The sequence below is a fragment of the Eumetopias jubatus genome, unplaced genomic scaffold, assembly GCF_037043125.1.
Source record: "Eumetopias jubatus isolate StellerSeaLion01/CBP00866 unplaced genomic scaffold, mEumJub1_p1.0 scaffold_17, whole genome shotgun sequence".
Lineage (NCBI taxonomy): Eukaryota > Metazoa > Chordata > Mammalia > Carnivora > Otariidae > Eumetopias > Eumetopias jubatus.
Window position 1 is genome coordinate 6,863,434 of NW_028274823.1, and position 16,578 is coordinate 6,880,011.

Genomic DNA, 16,578 nt, shown 5'->3' on the forward strand with positions numbered 1-16,578 from the left:
CCATAGTTTGGTTATTATGGACATTGCCGATATAAACATTGGGGTGCATGTGCCCCTTCGGATCCCTACATTTGTATCTTTGGGGTAAATACCCAGTAGTGCAATTGCTGGGTCGTAGGGTAGCTCTATTTTCAACTTTTTGAGGAACCTCCATACTGTTTTCCAGAGTTGCTGCACCAGCTTGCATTCCCACCAACAGTGTAGGAAGGGTTCCCCTTTCTCCGCATCCCCGCCAACATCTGTCATTTCCTGACTTGTTAATTTTAGCCGTTCTGACTCACGTGAGGTGGTATCTCACTGAGGTTTTGATTTGTATTTCCCTAATGCCGAGTGATGTTGAGCACTTTTTTATGTGTCTGTTGGCCATTTGAATGTCTTCTTTGCAGAAATGTCTGTTCATGTCTTCTGCCCATTTCTTGATTTTCCATGGTCTTTTAAAAATGAACTAGTTATATTCTAGATGCCTTGAAAGGATTTCCAGGAAGTATTGTTGAATGAGATGCAGAGAAAGATGCGGAGAAAAATACAGGCTATTGCTATCAAAGAAGACAAGGGGCACAGCACAGCACACACCAAGTTGGTCAGCATCTGGCTGTTGCGCTTCATCTTAGCTTCACCTGCCCTGCTAGATTTTTAAGTTCCTTGAGGGCTGGGTCCAGTCTTACACTCCTTTTTTTTTTTTTTTTTTTTTAAGATTTTATTATTGGGAGACAGAGCGCAAGCAAGTGGAGGGGCAGAGGGAGAAGGAGAGAAACAACCCTAAGCAGGCTCCACGCCCAGGGCAGAGCCTGACACAGGGCTCGATCTCACAACCCTGGGATCATGACCTGAGCCAAAATCAAGAGTCAAGACACTTAACCCACTGAGCCACCCAGGTGCCCCTGATGTCTGACACTTCTTTTAAAAACTCTCTGTATCCCAGGGGGCCTTTCAGGCCTCAGAAGTATCAGTGATTTACCACACTTGCTATTCACTAATAAAGGGTGTTGTTCTTCCCTGAAGCCCTGTCTCAGTAGCGGACCTACTACTCCCCGCAAACCCCGGAGCATCCTGCAGTGTAGCCCTCCTTTAGGAAGGCAGGGTTGCCCTGAGCTTGTAGCCTGCTCCAGGCCCCGAGGGCAGACAACCACCAATTTCCTTTACTTAGTTACCTAGATACACTAGGGGGCAGCCTGCAAGCTCATTTTTCCCAACTTGATTTTCCTAGTATTTATCGAGAGTATGGCATGATGGAATTGGATAAACCTGGGTTTAAATTCATGCTCTGAAACAGAGTCAAAAATATTCAAAGTGTTTTGTGATAACTCAGTAGCCTATGAACCTGCTAATTACAGTGTACTTCATACAATGAAATCTTACACAGCAGCTAAAAGGAGCTAGATCTATACGCAATATAGGTAAATCTCAATGAGTGAAAAACACACGTTCTAAGGATCCGCTACATCATACTGCTTATGTAAGATTTTACAACACAACACTAGATATTGTTTGTGAATACACAAATATGCAGTAAAGGTTAAATACGTGGATGGGAAGAATGCACACCACCAGGATAGAGTTATCTCCAAGAAGTTGGGGAAGGGACGGAGAGGTCATGGGGAGGGAGACTTGCCACTCTATTTGTAGGGTTTCAGTTCTTTAAGAATTTGAAACCTATTTGGCAAAACGCTTGCATTTTAAACCTGTATGGTACATGGAGCCGTATGATTTTGATAAGAATTCTGGTATTTTTGTTATGACCTGCTATTATACATATTTTAGGACGTTGGCTTTAGGATCCTAAAATATACATATAAACAGGTTACTAGTCAAAGTGCAAACATCAGGAAGCCAAAGGAACAGAGGCCTGGGTCAGCACTGAGCCTCCACGGGAGCGGACAGAAATCGCAAGTGATACGCCTAGTAGCTGGGGAACAACAAAAATCGTATGGTACCTACTCGGTGCCAGGCACTGTCATAGATGCTTTACATTTATTTATCCAGTTAACCTTCACTACAACTACAGATGGAAATAATAAAAATCTTTCTACCCCTATAAAATATCAGAGACACAGAGAGGTTAAGGAACTTGCCCAAGTCAGACGTAGTAATAGGCAGAACCAGGCAGCCTGACTCAGGAGTCCCTATTTTGAACCCGGAACCACACCGCCTCGTAGGAGCAGAGATCTGCAAGGTAGACCTGGGTGAAAAATCTAGTCATTAGATCTAAAGAGTTCTTCAAACCATTCATTTTATTTTTATTTTGAATCCAGTGTAATTAACATAGTGTTATTTAGTTTCCAGTGTACAACGTAATGGCTCAGTTTCCATATATTACTCAGCGCTCATCAAGGTAAGTGTGCTCTCAATCCCCGTCCCCTATTACCCCTGGACCCCCAGCCACCATCCCTCTGGTGACCATCAGTGTGTTCTCTAGAGTTAAGAGTCGGGTTTTTGGTCAAACCATTCATTTTAAAAATAAGGTTTGACTTGTGAACCAGCTTAAACCCCCAGGAAACTGAAAAATGAGCATGAGAAGCTGACAAGAAAAATGGAGACTATCATCGTTTGAAGTGCGGGGATGTTTCGCACAGGAAGGAGAAGGGAGGGTAAGTTCCCCACGGCACTGGGGCCAGGGAGGCTGTTCATCTTCGGGAACTCAGTCCGCAAAAAAGAACATGGTCTGAAAAGAGCACAGAACCCTGAGTGGGGGCCAAGAAGGCAGAGAGCTTCGGCTGCCATCCACTTTGACACCGTGAATGTGGGCAGGAAGCCAGCCAGGGGCCTCTTTATGTCCAGCATGGAATGTGGAGGGAAAGATGGCAGTGACAGGTCAAGAAAAGGTTATAGCATGTGGGGTAAACAATTAGGGAGATAACCCCTAGAGAAATCTGAGACAAATATTTATACCAGGCCAGGGTATAAGCTACATGAAGTGTACTACCAATACACACACACATTCCTCTATTTTTAAATTTTGTCACCCCCACACTTTACAGGGAAGCTAGAATTGCAGGGGGTGGGGGGGTAAGTGTATGTAGGACCCCAACTGTGGCTCACTCTACTCTAGGATTCACCAACTGGCTGTATGACAAGTAATACATCTTTCGTAAGGTGATTAAAATCAACATTTTTTAAAAACTCCAGAAGCTCACCATTTTGCTGTTTATTTAACCAATATACAGAACTTTTGGACTCTCTTTTTCCTGTGAGTATCAGATCTTTTAAAAGATGCTTTTACTTAAGTCTGATAACCAGTGTCAAAATTTAGACAATCACAGAATCTCATGTCACAAGCTCTGGCTTAAAATTTAACTTTCCCAAAGATACCAAAAAAAGGAAGAAAGAAACCCTACCTTCAATTCTGCATGGTTCCTTTAAACAGTTGGTAGATTCTTTCCATTGTGGCAAACTTCTCTTAAAAGTTTTCCAACAGGGAACAAGTGGGTGGTGGCCAAGGGCTGGGGAGAGGGTGGGGGAGTAGAGGGGTGGAAAGGTATGAGCTTCCAGCTATAAAATAAGTCGGGAGAATATGATGCGCCACAGGGTAGCCATAGCAAACACCACCATTCTGCATCTTTGCAAGCTGGTAAGAGCAGATCTTAAAAAGTTCTCATTACAGGAAGGAAAGAAAAATGTTTTGTAACCAAGTGTGGGAACCCATAGTAACTAGACTCCCTGTGAGACCACGAATATTGAATCACTCTGTTGTACACCTGAAACTAATATTATAGGCCAATTATACCTCAATAAAACAAATACCAAAAAAAAGTTTTCCAAATTATGAAAAAGGAAATACTACAAGGCAGACTGCAAAAGGATGATTGCAGGAGGATTTATGTATGTGTTGTGCACCATAAATGATCTTTATAAGAAAGTTCTTAGGCAAATCTGACAAATAAAACAGTTTTATGCCCCTCTTGCCATTTGTCAAGTAATAAATAATATGAACATAAAATATAGAGGCCCTCATACACTGTCACCATTCAGTCCCAATGGTTACAAAGATGGTAAAAAATATGTCTCTTAAGCACATGAGAAATCCATTTTTTAAAAAACTATCATTTACAAATTATACAATAATTTGTATAAACACGAATACTATAAAGTGTAAGTAAACCACTGTACAATATTAGGCCTTAGCATCCTAATTTTTTTAAAAATACAGGTTGTAATAATACAACAGAAATGTGCCAACCCTATGAAAGGAGACTCAAAAGATGAATGCATACCACCACCAGATTAACTGGGTCTCCTAATGATAGCCACGTGACAGTATTTGAAAAGCTACAGAGAGAACTGGTGATCACAATCCATATTGAAATTAGTCGTGATTACTGTCACAGAAAGCAGAAAATGATGGAGAAGCAAATAAGAGTCCCGTCACTGTAAATATAGAATACCATAAAAGCAGAATGGCAGATTTCCTGTCCTTCCAAAGACACCTGCAATTTTACTGAGGTCAAATTTCATTGACAAGGGACATCTGTAGCCTGGCCTCGAGTGGCAGATGGTTTGTAATGAAGATGACAGCACACTGAGGGGACACTGTATAAAGGACAGTGGTGGCTGTCACCTCAAAGCCATTCATCATGGCTTGACCATATATTTATAGCAACCATAAATCAAAATCATATTCCAAATCAACATGATAAGGAGATCATAATCATTCCCACACCCTGGATTTTTAGAAGTATCAAAAAATGTTTGCCATGAATACATACCGAAGAAGGACTTTTCAATCAAATATCACAATAGCCACATAGTGAGGACAGCTTCTCCTTTAACTTAAAAATGAAATGTGACAGCCAAAATGGGCTTAGCCTCACCAAACTATCCTATTGCTTTCATAAAATGGAATCCTATAAAACTCTAATAGATGAAAGGACCACGGACAGAAGTAGATAAGTTGGAAAAACTATAACCACCAGGAAATACAGTTAAGAAAATGTGCGAAGTTACTACTAATCAAAAAAGGGAGTGTTAAAAAAGCAAAAACAGGTCCATGGACAGAGAGAACAAACTGGTGGCTGCTAGAGGTGGGGGAGGCGAGGTGGGGAACGGGCCAAGTGGGTGAAGGGGAGCGGGAGATCCAGGCTTCCAGTTCTGCAATGAATAAGGCACAGGAATACAAGGCACAGCATAGGGAACACAGTCCCTGATCCTGCAACAGCGTTTCCAGTGACAGATGGGAGCTACACCCGTGGTGAGCACAGCGCAATCGCCATACTGTACGCCTGAAACTCACGTAACATTCTGTGTCAACTCTACTTCAATAAAAAAGAAGCGGGGGGGGGGGGGGAGATGTTAAAATAACTGAGGTACCATTTATAAAATTTGATGAAAAATAGCACAGGGTATTACCATCTCATGTTTAAGACTGTGATAAAACTGGTTTACTTACCGGTTTGGAAAGTCCTATAAACAAGTCCTCCCTAAGCTATTTGGCCACATTCAACAAGGATTATATAATATCCCACCTGGTGACTCCTCGTCTAGAAATATGTCCAAAGAAAATAATTCAAAACCAAAAAATAAATACACAACCTCAAGGTTTTTTTTTTACTGTGTGTACTTTTACTTCATATTGTAAAAAATAAAAAATAAATTCAAACATTAAAAAAAGTAGAAAGAGTAGCATAGTGTCCTTGCACCCGGCACCCAGCTTCATCAGTTATCAGCATGATCACGGCCAGTCTTATTTCATCTATGTTTTCACCTACCCCCGTCACTCCCCCAAACCTGGATTACTTAATAGCTAAATTTTAATGAGCCTTCACTTTGTATCAGACTGTGTTGTAAGCAATTTGTATATCACATCTCATATATTGCGTCTCCTATGTCAATGACATTATATATCACTTAATCTTTATAACAACCCTAGGAAATCCTAGAATTTCCTCCATTTTACAGATGGACTGTAGCTAAAGGTCACACAGCTTGTCAGGCAGGACATCCAGTAAGCAGCAGAGCAAGGCTTTACACCCAGGCAAATGACACCACAGCCATGCCCTTAACCTCTCTATATACCACCTACTACCTCCCTACATTTAACTACCCATGCACATACATAAATGATAATGGAAAAACCAAGAGAAGCACCTTAGCATCACTGATAGCAATAAGAACTGCCAACAATCTAAATGTTCAAGAATATAGAATTTATTGTATACACTATGGTACATCATTTATATGCAAGAATACTTAGCCACTAAAAAACCACATGAGAGAATATATACTAATGTCAGTATGTTTGATATGCTAAGGGAAGAACACAAATTTGCATAGACACTGATTATAATGATATAAAATATACAGATGCATATACAGAAAAACTTAGAAAAATGAAAGACAATTAGAACAGATTTTATGGCTGATTTGGGGGTAAGTTCTATTGTCATTACAGCATTGAATATGGGGGAAAAAAACCCAAAATGTTATTGCACATTTTCACATATTCTTAATGAAAACAAAATTCAGCTAAGATCAACTTTCAGCCTAGATTCTCTCTCCCTGAGCTTACACGTACATGAAGAAACAAGTCTGATAAAAATAAACCAATAAGTCAATGTGGATGCTTCATAGCCTGAGACGTTTCAATTACACTCTGGCTCAATTTATTGACCATTTTAGTGCCAAGCAGATATTCTGCATCACACCTACTTCCAAGGAATAAGTTTACATCCGTTCATTCAGCATATCTGTGGGATACCTCTCATGTCCAAATGGCATAAGCACACCCAAGACGGGGGGGGGGGGGGGCGGTGCGGGGGGCGGCGCTAAGAGACCTGACACCAAACAAAAACAAACCAGAGGCATGCTGCAGGGAGGAACGGAGAAGTGGCAGGTGTATCTCGGGGTGGGGGAGGGGGTGCGGCTGGGAGGAGTGGTGAATGCTCTCGAGAGAGGTGCGAAGGGTCAGAGGGGGAAGTCTAGCAGAGCCTGTGGGCAGAGAGGACACCAGCTATTAAAAAACACTTTTATTTTCTTTGGGGCGCCTGGGTGGCACCGTCAGTTAAGCATCCAACTCTTGGTTTCGGCTCAGGTCATGATCTGAGGGTTGTGGGATCTTGCCGCATGTTGGGCTCCGTGCTCAGTAGGGAGTCTGCCTGTGACTCTCTCCCTCTGTCCCTTCCCCTGACTCACTTTCTCTCAAAAATAAACAAATCTTTTTTAAAATTTAATAAAAACATTTTCATTTTCTTAGAAAATTTCCTTATATTTTTATTGCCAACCACCCTTATCTTCTAAGAGAAAATAATATAAAATACAAACTGCTTAAAGCCGCTTCTCTCTACTTTGCTAGAAAGCTTTTAGAGGAAAACAGAAACTACACATAAAGCAAAACTCAACTAACAGAAAACAAAAGACAAAACCTCCCAGAGTAAGAATTAGGAACCACGGTCTCTTGTCCTGGCTCCACTGCAGGTCTCCCTCCTCAGGAAAAATTGGATAAATAAGGAGGACTGCCTCCCTCCCAAATTTCCCACAAAGAAAAAGCAATAAAATATTGAAAAGTGATTTGAAATGTATAAGGAGTGTCAACATTAGAGGCAATGCTTTTGAAAACATGCCCTTACTTTGCCCTTTTGGCTACGTGGAAACCCTGCTTGGAATTCCATATGGGTAACAGATAGTAGATAAAATATGAGATGTGTTTCCAAACTCTTTCTTGCCCAGAGCAAGGAAGGTACTGCACTGGACACTCAACCTGCAGAGTATCGAAACCTCTCGGTGACCCGATGCTCTTCACGTACAGATGAGGAACAGAGAGGAAGAGACAGGCTCAGACAGGCAAAGCAGCTTGTTCAAGGCTAACAAAACCCGTAAGCGGGGAGCAGGGGTTGCAACCCAGGTCTCTAACTGCAGAGTCTGTGCTCCTTCCCACGTGCGCCTGGTGTGGCGCTTCTGAGCTTCTCAATGGAGATGAGTAATGAATCCGCAGTCTTTCCAAACCAAATATGAAAAGTCAACTTGCTGTTTATATGCTTTTGGCACAGAGCAGATCACTGAAGTTTTAACTATAGTTAGAGTGAAATTGGTAGGGTATTTTAATAGTAGCAATAGAAAGATGTTACGTGCATCTGCTTAGCTTACGAACATGAAGAAAATTGCACTAAAGACTGTGACCAAGAAACGCAGCAGAAGCAGAACACCAATCACGCACACTCACCCTCACCGATCATCAGAAAAGGAATCCAAAGGAGATTGCACAATAATCAAGTTTATGAAAATTGAACTCTGCTGAGTGCAGAGAAGAGAAACAGTTGGAATGTTCCCAGACTGCCAGTGGAAGTACAAACTGGGAAATCTCTTTGGCGAGCTATGCGTCAAAGTGAAGTAAAGTGCCTTCTCCCCCATCCAGCCATTCCACTCCCACCTACAGTCCCTGACGTGGCAATGTTCACGGCAACTCTGCATTTGGAAAACGTTGGAAACAAGCTAAATCGCCAGCATGAGAAGACTGGACAAATTATGAATAATCATACACTGGAATACCGTATGGCAGCTAAGATTAAAGTTGCAAATAATTGGGTCTAATTTCATCTACATGGATAAATCGGGGGGGTAGTTGAATTACAAAAGCAAGTTGTAAAAGGATGCGTACATAATGAGATGATTTCCATAAAGTTTGGAAAACAAAACTGTATCAAGAGAAAGGAGGGCAAGGAATGGAATAGCAGAATAATTTTACTGGCAATGCTTGGTTTCCTAAGCTGGGTGGCAGCAGGTGATAAGTTTTTTATGCCTAAACTACTTAACAAAAGAACAGAACAAGGTACTGTACACACAGATGTATTTCTAACCTTATTCTTGTCTTACTCACTGCCCAAGTAAATGGATATCCAGATCACCAGTACTCCACAATCACCTTGAAGTGTTATATGAAGGTGGTTCCATTTCAAATTCAGACACCCACGGGACTCATGGGTCTTTAATATTTTCTACATTCCAATGATACATTCAATCCAACTTGAGACCAAGCCCCTTGAGGAGAGTGAACTGAGTTTCGCTCTCCATCCCCAACCACTTCATGAAGGCTTGATTCGAGCTGACATTATTCCAGTACTCAGGGAATTATCTTATAACTCCTTAAAATAGGTTGCAATCAATTCAACCATCAAAGATAAGTAGTCTTAACACGATATATTATTTACCATGTTTTATTCTACAGCTGTCAGTGCTTATCAATGCTTAGACTGCATACTACTGACCAGTAGGTGTGAGAAATAGCAACTTCAAATAAAGAGAGGTTTCCCACCTCTTGTGTTGTGGAGTTCAAATAATTATGTTGCCCATCTTCTAGTTCAGCCTGTCATCCCATAGGATGTGATACTTTGTCTCCTGACGTAGAGGTTTGTCTGTTGCCTTCCACCTAGGCCTATAAAAACTCAATCCAGCTTGTAACATAAATAACTATATTGTTGAACCCCTCTTATTCACAGGAATGTGGTGGAATGGTGTGAACCGACAAAAATCTTTACAACCCTACAGCTTTTTAGCACATTTTGCAGTTTCAAGTGATTATATCAGGGGTCATCGTCTTAAATTTCTCTCAAAACTGCTCTTTTCCTGCTCTGTTCTCTATCCAACCAATCTCTTTCTTCTACCTATTCTCTGATCTTTATTTTTCAATATCTTCTTTTGAATGTTACTGTGTGGTAGGCACTCTGCTAAGTATTGAGAGTAGGGTAGGACAAGACAGACACTTCTAGCTCTGAGTCCGCAGTCTTACAGCAGATAGAAACATTACACAAAGACACCCCTCCCCCAAAAAATCACAATTACAATCACTGCTCTACAAGAAACAGACTAAGGTGCTAAGAGGCCTTTGATCTCATGTGTCAAGAGTGCAGCCCAGAAAGGGCAATGATGACATTATAGCAAGGAAAATGACTCATCATTCCACTGAAGTTGATGGTAACATGAGGTGCAAACTTGCCCCCATGGAAAATCCAAACCAAAAAATGAATTGGATCATTTTAATAGCAACTGAGTAGTCTGACTAATATGAAGACCTCTAGAGAAAAATTCAGCCCTCATGATGGACATACAGGGCTCTCTTGCTATCCAAAAACAGAACGTTCCTGTGAAACTTTTTATAAACCAAAATGGCATAAAACAAAGAAGCAATTATCATTAATTTATATGGAAAAAGTTGTTAGCATTCTCAGACCCAAAAGATAACCTCTTGTAGGCTTTTCTTGTCCCTGAGGACACATCTTGTTAATAGGTGCACAAAATAAATGGAGATGAATCACAGATGCTCACAGACACAGGTCAAAGCTGGATGCAGAGATGCTGAGTGGAGTCACCCTCCTTAATGCCCATTACCCAGTTACCCCATCCCTCCGCCCCCTCCCCTCCAGCAACCCTAAGTTTTTTTCCTAGAGTTAAGAGTCTCTGATGGTTTGTTTCCCTCTCTGATTTTGTCTTCTTTTATTTTGCCTTTTTCTTAAAGTGAAAATCCTCTTCAGATTTCTTTCACTTATCAAAAACAGGTCCTAACGTAGGTCTTTGTAAAAGTGAAGGGGCGTAATGTGAACGTTTGAAAAGCAGGGGATACCCGTACTTGATAAATGGGAATCTTTAAGAGTTATGATAAATGAAAACATTGTGCTTTTCTGTTATATATCAATACATATTTCCCACATCCTGGGGCTCTTCCAAATGGGGTTCTTTTAGAACTTATAACCATGCCCCTGCTTCTCCAACATTGCTTTCTGCAATGGTTTGCAATAAAAAGAATGAACAGAAGGGATGACTGAACTTACCATATAAAAACTATTTTTTAACCATAAATTTCTCCAAACTCACTCATTCTAAAGAAGTTACCAGGGTATACACAGGAAAATACATTGTACTTTGGCAGCCAGTATGGAAAAAACCAGAATCATAAATTGGGCATTAATTATAAATAATGGTCATTGTTCTTTGCATTTATCAGAATAATATTCTGAATAAGAAATCCCCTCCTTCTATTATGGGATTGTTTTCATATTCATCTGTTTCTTGGCTCCCATCAGGTCTTGGCAGCCAAGATTCATGATCAGACACTTTTCTGTACATAGTAACTAAACCTGTTCAACAAACAAAAATCAGAGGCAGCTACTATGTTATAGTTGTCCTTCCAAGAAGTCCCCCTCCTCCAGTGTGTACGAAACAGTTTGAAAAAGACTTCCTTCCCCCTCTCTGCACCTGTTATAAATGTACAGCTTTGATCTCGGCTTGAAAGCAAATAAATTTCTTGCATCCTCTGAGCCAGCCTGCTTCCCCTCCTTTCCACCTTCTCCGGCTCCCTTCCTCCACAGCTTTTCCTCTTCACACACTTACATCCTCCCCAACTCTTCCCTTCAATTTCTGGAAAACGCGTAGGAAATGTTGACTTGAAATTATCCTTAAACCACAAGCTTTTGTTTTCACTCCCACGATCTTAATGTCGCATGGAAATGTACATCGCTTTTTAAATGGAGACTATAAAATTTATCCTACAAATGAAAATTGGCACACGAAAGCATGTAAGCATAACCTCAATTAAGAGGCAAAGTCATTACCGTCCAATCAGATGAGTTCTAAAAAGTATGTTGTACTGTCTTTAAAAAAAAAAAAGTATGCCGTATGGTCTTCAAAAAGAAACAAAGATTGTCATTCAGATACTGGAAATTTTTAAAAAGAATTCTCTGGATTAAGCACATTTCCCCCCCCCCCCAAAAAAATGATGACCACTAGCAATTCAATGAAGATTCAAAGATTTCTTGAGCATGGATATAGAAGATTTTCCAAATATGACATCCGATTCAAGGTACTGTTTTGCAGCTTGCCAATTTAAATTAACAGGCTACTGATAGTTTTGCATGTTAACATATGTGGCTTTAACTCAAATTTTGATAATCTTATACAGATAATACTTCAATAAAAATTGTGGTGCATTTAACTTTACATAGTGATACAAGTATTCTTGTAAGACATTTACAAAAGTAAAATTGTCGAGTTTTTGAATACGTGTAGGTTTCATTTTGATATACATTGCCAAATTACCCTTTAAATGGTGCATATATCAATGTACCAACAGTGTGCAAGAGACTGGTTTTCTTGTATCCAAACAAGACTATTAACCCCCTCACCCCAAAAAACAGGTTTAAAGTGAGACATATATTCACACATGTGGACAAGACAACCTGGTAAGACCACAGTCATGTTATTAATGATGTAATGAAAAACTGGAAATACCCTTCTCAACAGGAAAATGGATGAATTGAGGTTTATTTGTATCACAGAATATTATACATTTTTGTTGCTCTCTTAGAAAAGTAATGGTATCTGCTGCTTAGAGGCTACTGTGCTTACTTCAGCTCATAGTTAATTACCTTATCAAGTATGCAAAATAATCTAATGTGTTATTTACACGTTGTTAGTTACTAGACAAAATGAATAAACAAAATACAGGGAACATTAGGACAAAATTTTACAACCACAATAATGCAAAGATTTCTTACACAGGACATGAAAAGCATTAACCACAAAAGAAAAAAAAACTGATAAATTGAGTTTCAATAAAATTAAAAACATATACTCTTTGAAAATCACCATTAAAATAAAAAGGCATACAGAGAACAGGAGAAAATGTTAGTGATACATACATCTAACAAAAAACACATGTCCAGAACATATTAAAAAACATTTTGAATGTTTTCCCAACATCATTTGTTGAAGAGACGTTTTCCCCATTGGATATTCTTTCCCCCTTTGCCGAAGATTAATTGACCATATAATTGTGGGTTTATTTCTGGGTTTTCTATTCTGTTCTATTGATCTATGTGTCTATTTTTATGCCAGTGCCATACTGTTTTGATGACTACAGCTTTGTAATATAATTTGAAGTCTGGAATTGTGATACCTCCGGTTTTTTCTTTTTCAAGATTTCTTTGGCTATTTGGTAAAACAATGAAATGCCTAGAATGAGTAAAGGAAAAAAGCCTGAGGAATCTAAGTGTTGGCAAGGATGCAGAACTGTAACTCACACATTATTGGTGGAAATCTAAAACTGTACAATCACTTCGGATAACTGGCAGTTTCTAATCAAGTTAAACAGAGAAACTGCACAATGAAACAACTCCACTCCTACATATCTATCCAAAGTGAATGAAACATATCTACAGACTTGTACATGAATGTTCAGAGTAGCTTTATTCATAACCAACAAAACCTGAAAACATACCGAATGCCCATCAGTGGGTAAATGAAGATGTTGTAATCATCCGTACAATGAAATATCACTCAGCAATAAAAAGGAATGCATAGTTGATCCATAATGATCAACGAGTAGCTGTTGTACTACTGATGCCTGTAGTAGCAGATAAAACTCAAAACCATTATGCGGAGTCACAGAAACCAGACAGAAGTGTTCATGTTGAATGACTCCACTTATATGGAGTTCTAGAAGAGGCAAAGATCCCTAGTGACAGTAATCAGACCAGCGATGGCCTAGAAATGTGCCTGCAACATAGCACAGGGACCTAGGGTGGGGGTTTGATGATAGAAATGCTCTATATCTTGACCGAAGTGGTGGTTACACAGGTGAATACATCTGTCGAAACTCCACTTACTAGATACTTAAAATGGGTGTACTTTATTATATGTAAACCATATCTCAGTAAAGTTGGTTTTTAAAAGAAACATATAGTACATAAGATGATCCTAAGTGCTAAGGGAAAATATCAAGCAGGGGATGGGACTAGAGAGGGTGGGGTCAGTTGCGGTGTTAGATTGGGGTAGCCGAGGAAAGCTCCACTGGGGATGCAACTTTTTTTTTTTTTTTTTTTTTTTTAGAGAGAGTGCACAAATGGGGCAAGGGGCAAAGAGAGCTGGAGAGAGAGAACCTCAAGCAGGTTCCATGCTCAGTGTGGAGCCCAATGCAGGGCTCCATCTCACGACCCTGAGATCATGACCTGAGCTGAAATCAAGAGTTGGATCAAGAACAGACAGAGCAGAGAACAAAGTAAGGGAGGAAGGGCACTACAAGCAGCAGACATAGCTAACACGACTACAGGCAGCAGCAAGCCCAGCATGTTTCCTAAACTGCAACGAGGCCAGTGGAGGTGGACAGGAGAATGTCATCCAGGATCTTTTGGTCATTGCAAAATCTTTGACTTTGGTGCTGCAGGAGATGGAAAGTGATTCAAGCTTTCTGAGTATAGGAGTGACACAATCTGATTTAGGTTTTAACAGGATCCCTCTGGCTACCATATTGGAAATAGACCAAAGTGAGGTAAGGGCAGGAGCAGGGAGACCTGTCAGGAGTCCTCTGCAGTAATCCAGGTGGAAACAGGATGGTGGTGAGGGCCTGGGAGGGAGGAGGCCAGGTCATAGAGTGATCAGATATAGGCAACAAAACCGATCTGGCTCTCTGAAAGACCCTCCACTCCACAATAATTAGAGCTAGGATGGGACGTACCCTTTGAGGAACCTTTGGTCTCACAAAAAGTAGAAGAATTATCCAGAGACAGCCCACCTCTCCACCCCAACCCCAATTTAAAAAATACTGTAAAATGTGAGCAGGGTTCAGATCCATCACGAACCAATGGGAACAGAAACCTGGGCTTCATTGTCCCTGAACAACCAGAAATCAGGAAGGAAGGAATTGTAGAGGCGGAGAACCAGGGCCAGAGAAGCAGGGAGTCAGAGCACAGGAGAACCAGAGCTGGCCTCATCTACAAGCAGCAGGGCCTCGAGTTAGCACGAGTCCAGAGAAATACAGCACCCATGTCGCTGCCATATTGGACTTGGGGAGCAACAAGCAACAGTGGAGCCAGACTCTCCCACTCTAAGCGAGGGATCCAAAGTGGCCATGGTTCCTTTAAGCCCCTCAACTACCTCTAGGGCAAAAGCAAATGCTCTTTGACAGAAAGATCCCTCAAGTTATTAGCCACACAGTTTAAGATCAAATAAAGAGGGACATGTGGGTAGTTCAGTGGGTTAAGCATCTGCCTTCAGCTCAGGTCATGATCCCAGGGTCCTGGGATCGAGCCCCACACCCAGCTACCTGCTCGGTGGGGAGTCTGCTTCTCCCTCTGACTGACGCTCCCCCTGCTTGTGCTCTCTCTCTCTCTCTCTCTCTCTCTGACAAATAAATAAAATTAAAAAAAAAAAAGATCAAATAAAGATCACCAAACACAAAGGAAGGCAAGCTACCACACAGTGAGGGATAGAGTGAGGGATATAGACCCTTGTCGTAGGCATGCCTTTTTTATTGTGAGGTTTTGACATCTGGGGCCTTACTGACCCTGGGGATACTGCCCCTCCCAGGGCTAGCCAATCCCTAGAGGCCATAAATTTGCCTTCCAGTGCACCTTTCATATGAAAACTAGCCAATCCAGAGCACATACTTCCTCCCACCTCCTCTAAGCTCTTAAACTCTGAGCCAATATCTACCTGCCCTAACCACCAGTCAGATACCAAACCCACTAGGCACATCCTATGGTCCAGAGCATATGGGAATTATTCAAAGCAGCCAGCCTTAAACCTGCCTCTTCTGCCTTGTCTTTCCCACGGAAGCTGCAATAAAGTGTGTTGCCCACAGTCCTCCTTACTCGCCCTCTGCCTCCTGACCAACTTGGTACTTCCCTGTGTGTCCCCATCTCCACAGGGCCCGGTGTGCCCCCTCCTCCTATGAACTGTGAGTCACAAATGATCTTTCCGATAAGTTTCCTCATCTGTTACCCCACCATACATGAATAATAAACCTACATTTAAAAATACCCTTCAAGATCTTGCCATTTGCAACGACGTGGATGGAACTAGAGGGTGTTATGCTGAGTGAAATAAGTCAATCAGAGAAAGACATGTATCATCTGACCTCACTGATATGAGGAATTCTTAATCTCAGCAAACAAACTGAAGGCTGCTGGAGTGGTGGGGGGATGGGAGGGATGGGGTGGCTGGGTGATAGACATTGGGGAGGGTATGTGCTATGGCCAGTGCTGTGAATTGTGCAAGACTGTTGAATCACAGATCTGTACCTCTGAAACAAATAATGCAATATATGTTAAGAAAAAAAAGAAGAAGAAGAAGATAGCAGGAGGGGAAGAATGAAGGGGGGGAAATCGGAGGGGGAGACCAATCATGAGAGACGATGGACTCTGAAAAACAAACAGCGTTCTAGAGGGGAGGGGGCTGGGGGGATGGGTTAGCCTGGTGATGGGTATTAAAGAGGGCACGTTCTGCGTCGAGCACTGGGTGTTATGCACAAACAATGGATCATGGAACACTACATCCAAAGCTAATGATGTAATGTATGGTGATTAACATAACAATAAAAAAATTTTTTTTAAAAATACCCTCCAAGAACCAAAGAGATTGGAATGGTCAGATTCAGATGATCTAAGAGTTTGGAAGACAATTTGGAAGACAATCAGATCTAAGATTCAGATGATCTAAAACTTATGTACATAAGTTTTTAAAGAAATAAAAGATTTACAAAGTTAAACATATAACAAAAAACTATTAGGAATGCCCAGAAATATCAGACCAAAAAAGCATATGGAAATCCTAGAAATGCAAATATAACTGTTGAAATAAAAAACTAAGCAGTGGATTAAG